Source organism: Hippoglossus stenolepis, chromosome 6, assembly GCF_022539355.2.
Source record: "Hippoglossus stenolepis isolate QCI-W04-F060 chromosome 6, HSTE1.2, whole genome shotgun sequence".
NCBI classification, from domain to species: domain Eukaryota; kingdom Metazoa; phylum Chordata; class Actinopteri; order Pleuronectiformes; family Pleuronectidae; genus Hippoglossus; species Hippoglossus stenolepis.
The window spans coordinates 19,715,829-19,726,778 of NC_061488.1; positions in this window are offsets into that span (position 1 = coordinate 19,715,829).

Genomic DNA, 10,950 nt, shown 5'->3' on the forward strand with positions numbered 1-10,950 from the left:
TTCAGCTGAATTGCATTTGAAATGATAATAAAGATTACGTTCAAAAATAATTGTGGATTGATGTAAAATGAAAAACGGTTTGAGGCGCTATAATTAAGCTGAATTTAGAATTTTAACTCCAGGTTTTAGTCAAAGCAAAAAAACACACACATGTCATATTCTTTTATTTGATTAATAATAATCAGCAGGTTAAAACTACTGGATAGTTTACAAGCAAACCTCATAAAACCTCTTGCAACGCATTGTAATTATTCTGTATCTGTGTTACGGGCTTCTTGCCAAAACTTGAGAGGCACTGACTCAAAGACTTTTATATTGTCAGGTTTCCAACTTTCAAAGTCATTGCTAGTGGGAATTTTAAACTGAAATCACAAGCGCAGAAAAAATATATTGCAACGGCAGCAATACGAGAAGTTGTTAGTTTCTCCTTTATGCTGCTGGTATGTAAGGTGGTGCCAATCACAGCAGGATAGGATCGCAGACGTTTTCTTCCTCAAGCCCAAAAATACTGTGGTTGAACGGTGAAATCGCTATTGTCATGGGAATCTGTGCATTTCTTTTTACTCAGGTAGACTGTTACTTTGTGGAAAGTTTCCTTCAAAAATGTATTTAGGTCAAGTGTAGATCAAGTTACATGTTTTATTTAGGTCAGATATGCAGTCAGTTATGGGTTAATAAAAATGCCCTGCGAACAGAGCTCAAGTATCGACATAAATACATTAATAGGACTCAATGATACTTGTTATACTTTGATATCTAGTTAAATTAGTCAGGGGGCAATTTGACAACGCGAATCACAGAGTCAGCAGCTCCAGACTTTCTCTGGGGTTTCTCCTGCCGGCCCTCGAGTAAAAACTCTGATCATTTCTGAGTGAGCCCATGTGAGAATATAGCGGTATATTCTTAAGAGGATGTGAGGTGTTGATGACGTTTTAAACACATGACAGACGCAAAACTGAGTAAAACAAAAACAAAACAAATATCTCAGGATGAAAAAGAAGAGGTATACAAGCAGAAGACACTGGCAAAGAATTCAAGTTGGAAAGACAACAAGATTCAAGAGCTTTCGGTGATAAGAGTCAATGCCAGTGTCAGTGTGCTAGAGGCATAAACACATGATCCCTGAAGTCGAATGAATACGTTATGTCCAGCCTCAACATGCCACCCCTCACCTGAACGCTCCCGGACATTCCTGTGTTGTTGTGAACGCTGCTCAGCGGAGAATCTCCTGCTGCTTCATATGTTGAAAGGCAAACTGTGCAGATAGTCTGGACCCCATTGTGTGGACATTCTCTGGACTTCATGTCTGAAAACGCCTGTAGGTGATGTTTCCACTCGTAATGTACACACAGCTCTGTACACACTTCTCATGTTTGTGTTGAGTGGCTGCAGCCACATTATACGTGAGGCCAGTTTAGATGAAATACTCGTAACTGATCTAGCTCCTGATTCGCTCATATACCATTTAACCATACACCACGTCATGGAAATTTGTCACATTTGCGACATCTCATGAGAAACTGATGTGTTACTATGGCAACGTCATTTGGATGAACATTTCAGTGGAAGCTGGGATGCACAGTTAACATTTTGGGGATTGTTTTTATCTTTTTTTCTTAGAGAAAAGCCGCTTTGCTGCGGTTGTGCAGACGTGAACGTGCCATGATAAAGTCCACGTCCTTTCTATCTATTCATGTCAACTGTAGCATTGAGCTGTGAATGTATGAATGGTCAGGTACATGGTTCAGGGATTTATTGAAGCAATCATACTGTCCTTTGGTTCTTCACTTCTTCAGTTCTGGATGGGAGCTCTTCTCGGGTCACGGTTGGCTCTCAGCTCATGACTCAGCGAATTCAAGGAGGAGCTGAGGGATCTGTGCACTACTCTTTTTCATCCGATGATTTGTCTGACTGTGTGTGTACATAAAATATAATTGTTGTGCTAATTGGTGAGAAACACAAAAGCAAGCCTTCTACCTTAACTTTGAATAACAGCAGGCATTACCTGCATCATTGGGTTTTCATTCACTGGTCTGTTAAAAAAGAATAAATGGAGCTTACTGGCAGTCTAGTCGGGGAGAATACTTCATGTTAAATATTTCTTCCTCTTACTCCCTCTTAGCCGTGCCTCTTGGCTCACACTCATTCATATAGCTTCATTTATTTCTTCAGCTCTGCCAGAGTGCGATTTAAAAGGCAAGGCCCTCTTCAATGATATAGTCAAATCTAAATTAAACCTGCACAAACAATGAAAAATAGAACAAATTGTCTTCCAGCCTATACAACCATGTTGGTCATTTGTCCCTTCTGATACAACACAACTAATTCAAAAATCACTAGCAACAAAGCAGATGTAGAATGTTTCCAAGAGGAATGTACCTATTATCCTTGCTACATGACCCAGTCTTATGATAATCCGGCCCACCCAGCTGACCCTTCTCTAGCTGCCCACTCGTTGCCCCTACAGTCCCACGACCATCTGACCTGACGGACTCCTCTCTGGTAACGGCTCGTGCCACCGTCTCCTCTCCGCATGCCTTTGGCCTAAATCAGGCTTCTGGTTTGCCCTGGTATCCGACTTGCTTCATCCCTTTACCGCTCTTCACACCCACAACATTCATTATTGGCGATTCCATAACCATAAAACATCCACTTCTGCAGTGCAATATCAGTTTCTCCCTGGAGCCACATTCCCTGACACCTTGGATCAACTTCTGGCCTTCTCTCTGAAAGTAATAGTTAATGTGGAGAGAAATGACTCTCACTGTACGGTATCTGAGTGCACCAAAAATAATTAGAATTTCCTTTTAAACTTTTTAAACAACTGTGGAAAGACAGTGTTTATCTATCAGGCCCTATCCCCACCCTCGGTTACAGAGCTACATCGCTATACATACAACAGAGCTACTGACAATATTTCTTTGGTTGTCATTTCTCTTTTAACAATAAGCAGGTTAGCCAAGTGACATTAGCTAACTTGTAGCAAGCGTTACAGTCCCTCCCCTTCAACTGTTAATATCTCACACACACACACACACACACACACACACACTCCCCGGACCCTCTCTCTCTCCCTCTCTCTCTTCATCCCAGCCTCATGTAACTGTTTCCCACGAGAGCTTCTCCCACAGTTCCCTCCTGTCTTCTCAATCCCTATCCAATCATACCTACTCGACAACAGGATTACATATCAGTCACTGATTGTGCTCTTTTGTCCCCAGTGACCTCTTCATCTCCGGATTTTACACAGCTCCCCCTAGAGCTTAAATAATTCTCGACACAGAGAGACATAATCTGGTTAGGCCTGATCAGTCAACCTGGTCAGATTGGGTTTGCTAAATGTTAGGTGCCTCTCTAAATAAGACATTTGTCCTAAATTACTTAATTTTGTCCCAGAATATAGATTTATTTTTCTTAACTGAAACCTGGCTAAAAGTCAAATTCCATGCTCTCCTCTCAAAGCTAGAAAATGTCCCAACTTTGAGTCTATCATGCTGCCAATCAACTGCATTCTTCCTGCATGTTGCATTGTCATTTACGGTCCGCCTCTACCGAACACTACATTTTTTATTTGAGTCCTCTGAGTTTATTGCTGCTGCAGTCGTCAAGTGTGATGAAGTCATTATGGTTCATGATTTTAATCTTCATGCAGATGATGCAACAAAATACCCTGCAAGCGATTTTATTAGTGTAACTGAGTATTTAAAATTTTTTACAACACGTCAAGTGTCTCAGCCACAACCGCGGCAACTCTCTTGACCGAGTATTCACCTTGGACACTCAACTCGATAACACTGATTTTATCTAAGGTCACAAATGTTTAACTCTTGATGCGGTTTTACATCCAAACCTTTAAACTCAGACTACGTTATGTTTTCTGTGTTGAATCGAAGTGGCTCATCATCGTCACATAATAATGACATGGGTAACTGTTTAAATTAAACATCTGGGTATGTCTTGGAAGTTGCTGCTCCACTTAAGCCCAAACCAGTTTTTAAATCCACGTCATCTCCCTAAATAAACAATGACTTGTATGTGAAGAGATAATGTAAACACTCAGGGTGTCTACAACAGTCAAATGGAAAACTTGATGGTCCTGCTGAATCTGCTGAGCATGAGCATGTCCTTTTAAGTTGATAAAATCAACAAAATAAGAGCATCCATCGTGTCCCTCACCATCCCTATCCTCCCCATAAAGAGCCTGTATTACTGTCCTTCTACATCTTCTCTCCCTTCTCCCTCAGTGGTTTGATTGATACTGTATCCCACTCTCTCACATCTTCCATGTGTACCCCAGACATGGTACCTCTCAAATTACTCTCGTCAGGTAATGTTCCGACAGACCCGGGTTAGGGTATCTGCTTTGGCACTAAACTGGTTCTTACCAGTGCAGTGCCCCTTTCATCATGTCTGTTTGGAATGGGCTGTTTGCTTGGCCTGTGGCGATCCTGGTTGCAGCTTGTTTTCTGAAACTGAAAAAGTGAACTGCAGTGATTCAGAAGGTAAAGAACAACTGCAGGACTGGACAAGGAACCTTGATGCTGCACCCCCCTGCTGCACAAAGAGCTGTTCACCTGTTTATTCAAAGTTCAGTGAAGCTTGACTTAATACACGGAACCCCGAACTGGAAGAGCAGGTGTTGTTACTGTGAACATTACTTAGATTGAAGAGTCCCAGATGCCACTTCTGCAGAGCACTGGTTATCTGTTCATTCGGAGTTTATTGATACTGAACGTATCACGTGTGTCCAAATTGCACCAAATTCGACAGTGCGCTTCATTGGGCCATTAAAAATACACATGCCAATTTGAGGGTGATAAGATAAACAGCTCTTCAGATATGCCCCCCTCACATTTTGAAGCAGTAGCAGTAGAAGAAGAAAAACTACCATCAATATAAATATATATATAAAGTATGTTTGTTGATTTATTTAATATATGTGTCTTTAGCCATTGCTCACAGATATTTCTGTCTCGAAAAGGATATGATGTACACAACTTGGGATGAAGCTACGTGCGACCCAACTCCTGTCGAAGAAAATGAATGAACTAAATGTGCACAGCTGGGACTGTTTACAAACAAACAGGACCTTCATCAATAAAAGACTCCGAAATTAATAGGATCTGGGTGCCAGCTGTTGCAGCAGTTCTTCAAACTGTCCGATAAAGATCCTCAAAGCTTCCCCTCAATTCTCTCAATTCCATCCTGATGCTTAATATGTTAACAGTCAGGTAAGTCGAAATTTAGATGCAAATGATTTGCTATTTCCTGCTGTCTCTTTGTGTCGCTGTAGACGTGCGAAGTCATCAACAGAAGTTGAGGAACCTGTCGGAATTGTTTGCATTTACTTTGAAGGCTTATTTTACTTCAATTGCTCCTGGAAAGCTTTAAATTAATCTGTTTCTTAATCCCTGAACAGGCCTGTTTTCTATAATCTAAATGTTTTTTTTAAACAATTTTCTTTAGATTTTTTTGATCCAAGTAAAATAAACTAAAAAAACATGTGTCGATCATATTTTGTGCTGTGATTGGGTCGATTGTGGAGATGAAATATAAATATGAATGTAATATATTACAGATGATTAGATTTTAATACAGCTATAATAAATCTTCCATACATATGATTCCAGTTGTCTGCACATTGCGCTGCCCACATGACGGCATGGATGGGGTGTTAATGAAGTTTATCCCATAAAGGTATGATGTAATGTACTACGGTATGTAAAGGGCCTAAAGTATACTCTGTGTACTATGTGAAGCAATACCACTGCGTGTCAGTGCTGTTTACCAGATTGCATTTCACTGGATGATGTCTAAAATTAAATGGCCTCATATGTTTATACTGATATCCCAATAATAATAATAACACAATTCACTTAAATTGTATAGTACTTTTCAATAAACTCAAAGGCAGTTTACATAAAATTTAATAGAAAGATACAATCATTTTTACGAAAGACACTTAAAAACATTAAAATAACTACTTAACTTAAAAAATAAATGTAAGTGTATTTCTATTCATAAATGGGTCTTTTCTGATTGAGCTAAGTATAAAGTTGCTGCTTGCTGGGTAAATAAGAAATATCCTCTAGGCACCTGTATTGTGCACTGTAAGTCTCAGCCATACTGAAGGTGAACTGCTGATTGTGGCTGTGAATATGAAGTGGGCTTGATGTTGTTGCAGCATGTTTGCTGGTGTGTGGTCTTCGGGCCTATCTGACGTGTTTGGATGAAAAGCAGACTCAACAGAGTCAAGTCAGGTGAAAGGCTTTTCCACTTGCTGGTCTTTCGTGTTTTTTGTTTTTTTTTTACCGGGGGAGTCAAGTCAGGCAGTAAGTGTGATATGACAAACAGGGAGAGCTCAAACGCTGCATCAGCTCCACAACACAGTCAGACGAGCATTTGCGGGATTCTGCTTTGTGGAGCTACTGAGGAGCGAATGAGCAAATGAGGAACAGCTGTGCAGGGAGATGGCTGACAGGCGCAGTCAGGTGAATCCGTAGTGGACAGGAGCCGAACCGCAAACATACAGAACAGGAAGAGACAGGAGAGTGCGGGGAAAAGAAACAGCATCATGAAAGGTTGATCATACTGATATAGGGGTATTATTGAGCCTTTGAAAGCAGCAAAATATCATCATTAGTTACTATGGAGGAAATTTGGCAGTTTCGAAAAAATTGGGGAGTTCAAGAAAAATGTGTTGCAAAATAAGTCAGCTGGCTGGATATGTGTTGATGTAATTTTGGCTACTTTGTTCATCTGGGAGGAATTTAATCTGAAAACAAAAGACAGACATTTGCCTCTGACCACAGACTGGCCTCTCTGGGTTTTCAAGGTGTCCTATGGAGATGGAAGGACCAATAACCAATATCTCAGTAGGAAAACACCAATCATAGAACGTACATGAGTCCAAGCCGCCTGTTAATTCTCAGCGAATTCAGCACTTCACTTCCTTGGGTCCTTAATAATACACATGGCAAGTGACGAAGGCAAGTTGATGACGGTTCTCAAGATATAAGGGACTGATTTTTGGTTTCAACTGCAAGCCACCCACATTGGGTACCTGAGGGGTCAACCCTTGGACCCTTCCTAGCTCACTCTACACAATATTTAGCCAGATTTGATCATGTAGCTGCATCTATGGCAAGGGTCTTTCTCTCTTTAATTCTCTTCCTTTCCTCAACCTTGTTTTCTCTGACGACGACAGCCGTCCATTTTGCCAAGTGACATGTCTAAAAGGTTTTAGTAAGGAAGCAGGTAATTGATATGTGAGGGTGTTGCGTGATTCTGAACGCTCCATCAACTCATTCCTTCTTGCTGTATTGTCACATTGTCAAGCTGACTGTTCATGGCTCAGGACAAAACAGCCCTCAGGCCACTGGGAAATTTCCTCGGGCTCCTGCCGGTTTGTCCGCCCCTGACCTGGGTGATATTGCAAGCCATAGAAATAAACTTCTTATGTGGTGGAGAGGTTTTAAGAGACCAGTCAATAGCTCAGGTCACCAAGAAGGGAAATGTCCTCACAGTCATCTGTCACTATGTCTAGACGTTCAGAAACTCTGCTCAAACACATCCCACAAGGGCCAGTAACCAGAACAATAAAAGGTGAATATGTGCCCATATTACTTCAATGTCAGCACTTGTTATATCTTTCTGTAGCATAACTGAAATGTGTTCCTGTATATAAAGTGGTACTCTACCATCGTATTTGTGCCTGTCTCTTCTCATCCAACCTGTATCCTTTGACAGCTGACTGAGAATCATCAGGTTTAGTGTCCATGGGTGTCTAAAACATGAATATTGTTTAAGGAGAGAACAGATCCTTGGACTCCCTTTAACCATACCTGAGGCTGCATTAAGTGAACTATAGTGCAGTGCCTGTTCTAAACCTGCCTGTTTGGAATGGGCTATTTGCTTGGTCTGTGTAAATGCTCCGGAGCTAATTCAGAATTCTTGTCAATAGTGAGTCCTCCTGAAACAGTTCTACAATATACTGTCACATTTTATTGTTTGTGTGCTGGACATTGTGCTTAGAGCTTTTTAATGACGATTTTATTGTTTTTAAAAAAATAAACTGAATTACTGCCGTGTATATATGTTTGATTATTAACGCGAGCGCTTAAACAGCTTTAAAGAAGTAGTCTGTCCTGATAAAATTTCAACTTGGTGATGACTGAAGGCGCACTACCCCCACTGACTGCTACAGAGCGCTGGTCGCCTGTTTATTAATATTTTATTAATATTAAATATATATAGTTTCCAAATCGCACCAAACTCCCTGTGCCACTAAAAATACACATAACAAGTGAGAAGTTGATTAGATGAAGAGTTCTTGAGACGTGCCTTCCACATACAAACAGATTTCTCCCTTCAGTTAATAACAAAGATGTAGGTTTGTTATGTGGACACATAAACAAAAATCAAGAAAAAGATGAAACCAAAAATCCTGAAATAAATAAAAAATGAATCTTGAGGCGTTTAAAGCCGATGATTGAGTCTGTGCACTCGTGGAAATGATGACCAACTTATCTTACCTCAGAGAGAGTTATATCGTTCCCAGGCAGCTCTCAGCTCAGCCAGCAGCAGCAGCTCCTCCCTCCTCCGTTGCCCAGCTCCTGAGAAATCTTAATTTATATAGATTTGTGCCGTTTAATTTCTTGGCAGCGGAAAGGATACTCTGTCTGATTCTGAAGCAAAAACGTTTTGCAACAACTTTCCTGTAAGCTTTCCCCTCCTCTTGCGACTGGCCAAGTCTCTGGACACACTCTGCATCCATATTTATGCTTCTAGTCCCAGGTTGCATGAGAGCTCTGATTCTCCCTCTCCTTTCTCATCTGCAATCCCATCAGTTAGACTATTTGTCCTGCTGCACCGGTTTTTAATGTAGTCCCGCTTGGTCAACAGTCCATCAATTTCCTGCCTGGACTTCATGATGTTGTTTTCAAATGACTTTATCTTTGTTTCAGACTACTCGTTTCCCCTTCTTGTCTCTACAAACTTATCTTGGATGGAATCCAAGTTGTTCTCCAGCTCCTGTGCATCTCTAATAACGGCAGTCCGTCTTTTATTAGTCCTCTCCACCATCAGCTGAATAAAACATTTAAAGTTCTCCTGCTGCTGAGGGATATGGCTTTGTCTCAATCATCCTCACAAGGGGGATGTGTTAGCATGTTTAAGAGGCATGATCCATTCTACCAGGATGTAGAAGCAGTGAATAGATGCTGAAGACTTACAAAAGGAACATGGTTGAATTAAAGGTTCCCAGGGAGTCTGAGTTGTAACTGTACAATTACAGTTGTTGAACAGTTAAATGGCTCACTGAGAGCACTAATGAAGGTGTTCATCTTCTTACTAACACAGAAATGCTGGCCATTAACATTTTATTTAAGACCTCCTTCAAATAATCCAATATATTTAACCAAATTAAAACAAAATCCAGCTACTTATTGTGTGTATCATTTGTTCTACCCCTTCAGGCTTCCATACGTTTCAACCTTGTTTTGGCTATAGAACATGCTAAGGAGGGTCATTCTCTACCTGACTTGACATGAACAGCAAAATGTTACGCTAAAATATAATTTTTATTTTACTGGGTAAGGGTTAGGGTTAAACTATGGTTCCTCAAAGAGTTATATTTGTGTGTCATGCAATAACCACTGCAGCCACTACGCAGTCCAAAGTCCGACTTCTAATGGGATCGCATGAAAGTCCAGCACTAACAACTGAATGTCAGGATATCTGGGCATCTGATGCATTGAAATGCCTTTTTATATAGAAAAAGTCAGTTTATCTTTATTTTGTGCAATTATTAATTGCTATAGTAGCTCTTTAATATACAAAAAACTACCTACACTGTCCTTTACACACAAAATAAAGATAAACATGACTGGTTTTCTTAAACGTTATTACTTCAGACTAAATTTTAAAATAAACTCTTCTTCTTATTTGTCTTATTAATCTACTAGAATAAATAATGATAATACACTTTATGCAGCACTTTTCAAAACAAACTTACAAAGTGCTTTACATGAATAAATAAACATTTCAGGCAAAGGCTAAGGCAAATAAATTCAGGCAAAAATAATACAGAAAACAAGATAAATAAACCACCCAACAATAAAAAACAATAACTGATAGCCTAATAACACAGAATGGCACTCAGAAGAATGTTTACCTCCGCCAAAGCCCAACAGTCCCCTTAAAATCAACCAAGCTGCACCAAATATGCCCACACTTATAGAAATTACTTCTCTAAATACGAAATGACAATGAATAATAAATTTGTGGAACAGCCCCTTTGTCCCAGTCTGCACCATTTGTCCCATCCTACCACCAAGTGTTGTGGAAATCCGTTCTGGCTTTTTCCTTCTGCTTACAAATAAACAAACAAACAGACACGAAGGCCTCCTTGACTGAGGTCAAAAAAATGTTGTTCAATGCATCTACCTCCCAGAACATGATTTCCTTGATATTCTTTGCACAACATTATTTGCGTATTGTTTACAAGGTCTGTGGACGAGCCACCTCCATTGATCTCCTGCCATCCAGGGCCGTGATCCTCGACAGTCCCCAGCAAGACTATGGAGTCCAGCTGGACATCTACTGCTTGTAGGTATTCTGTCTCTTAATAAATACAGGCCCACTCAATCACTCACTCACTCACTCACTCACTCACTCACACACACAGACACACACACACACACACACACACGCACAGAAACAGACAAAGGAGCCATGTCAGCACACTGGGCCGCTGGCCAGGGGCCACTCAACAATTTTCATGGAAATGTCATATCTCCTCTTCTCTTCTCTTTATTCTATTTTATCATTTATGCTTCAACTCACATTCACCTTACTTTACATCTACTGTAGCTCTTTTCGTTTCGTGTGTTAAGGAAAACAGGGAAACAAGATGTGTACATGTTGTGCTGAGTGCCAGAGGAGATGTCT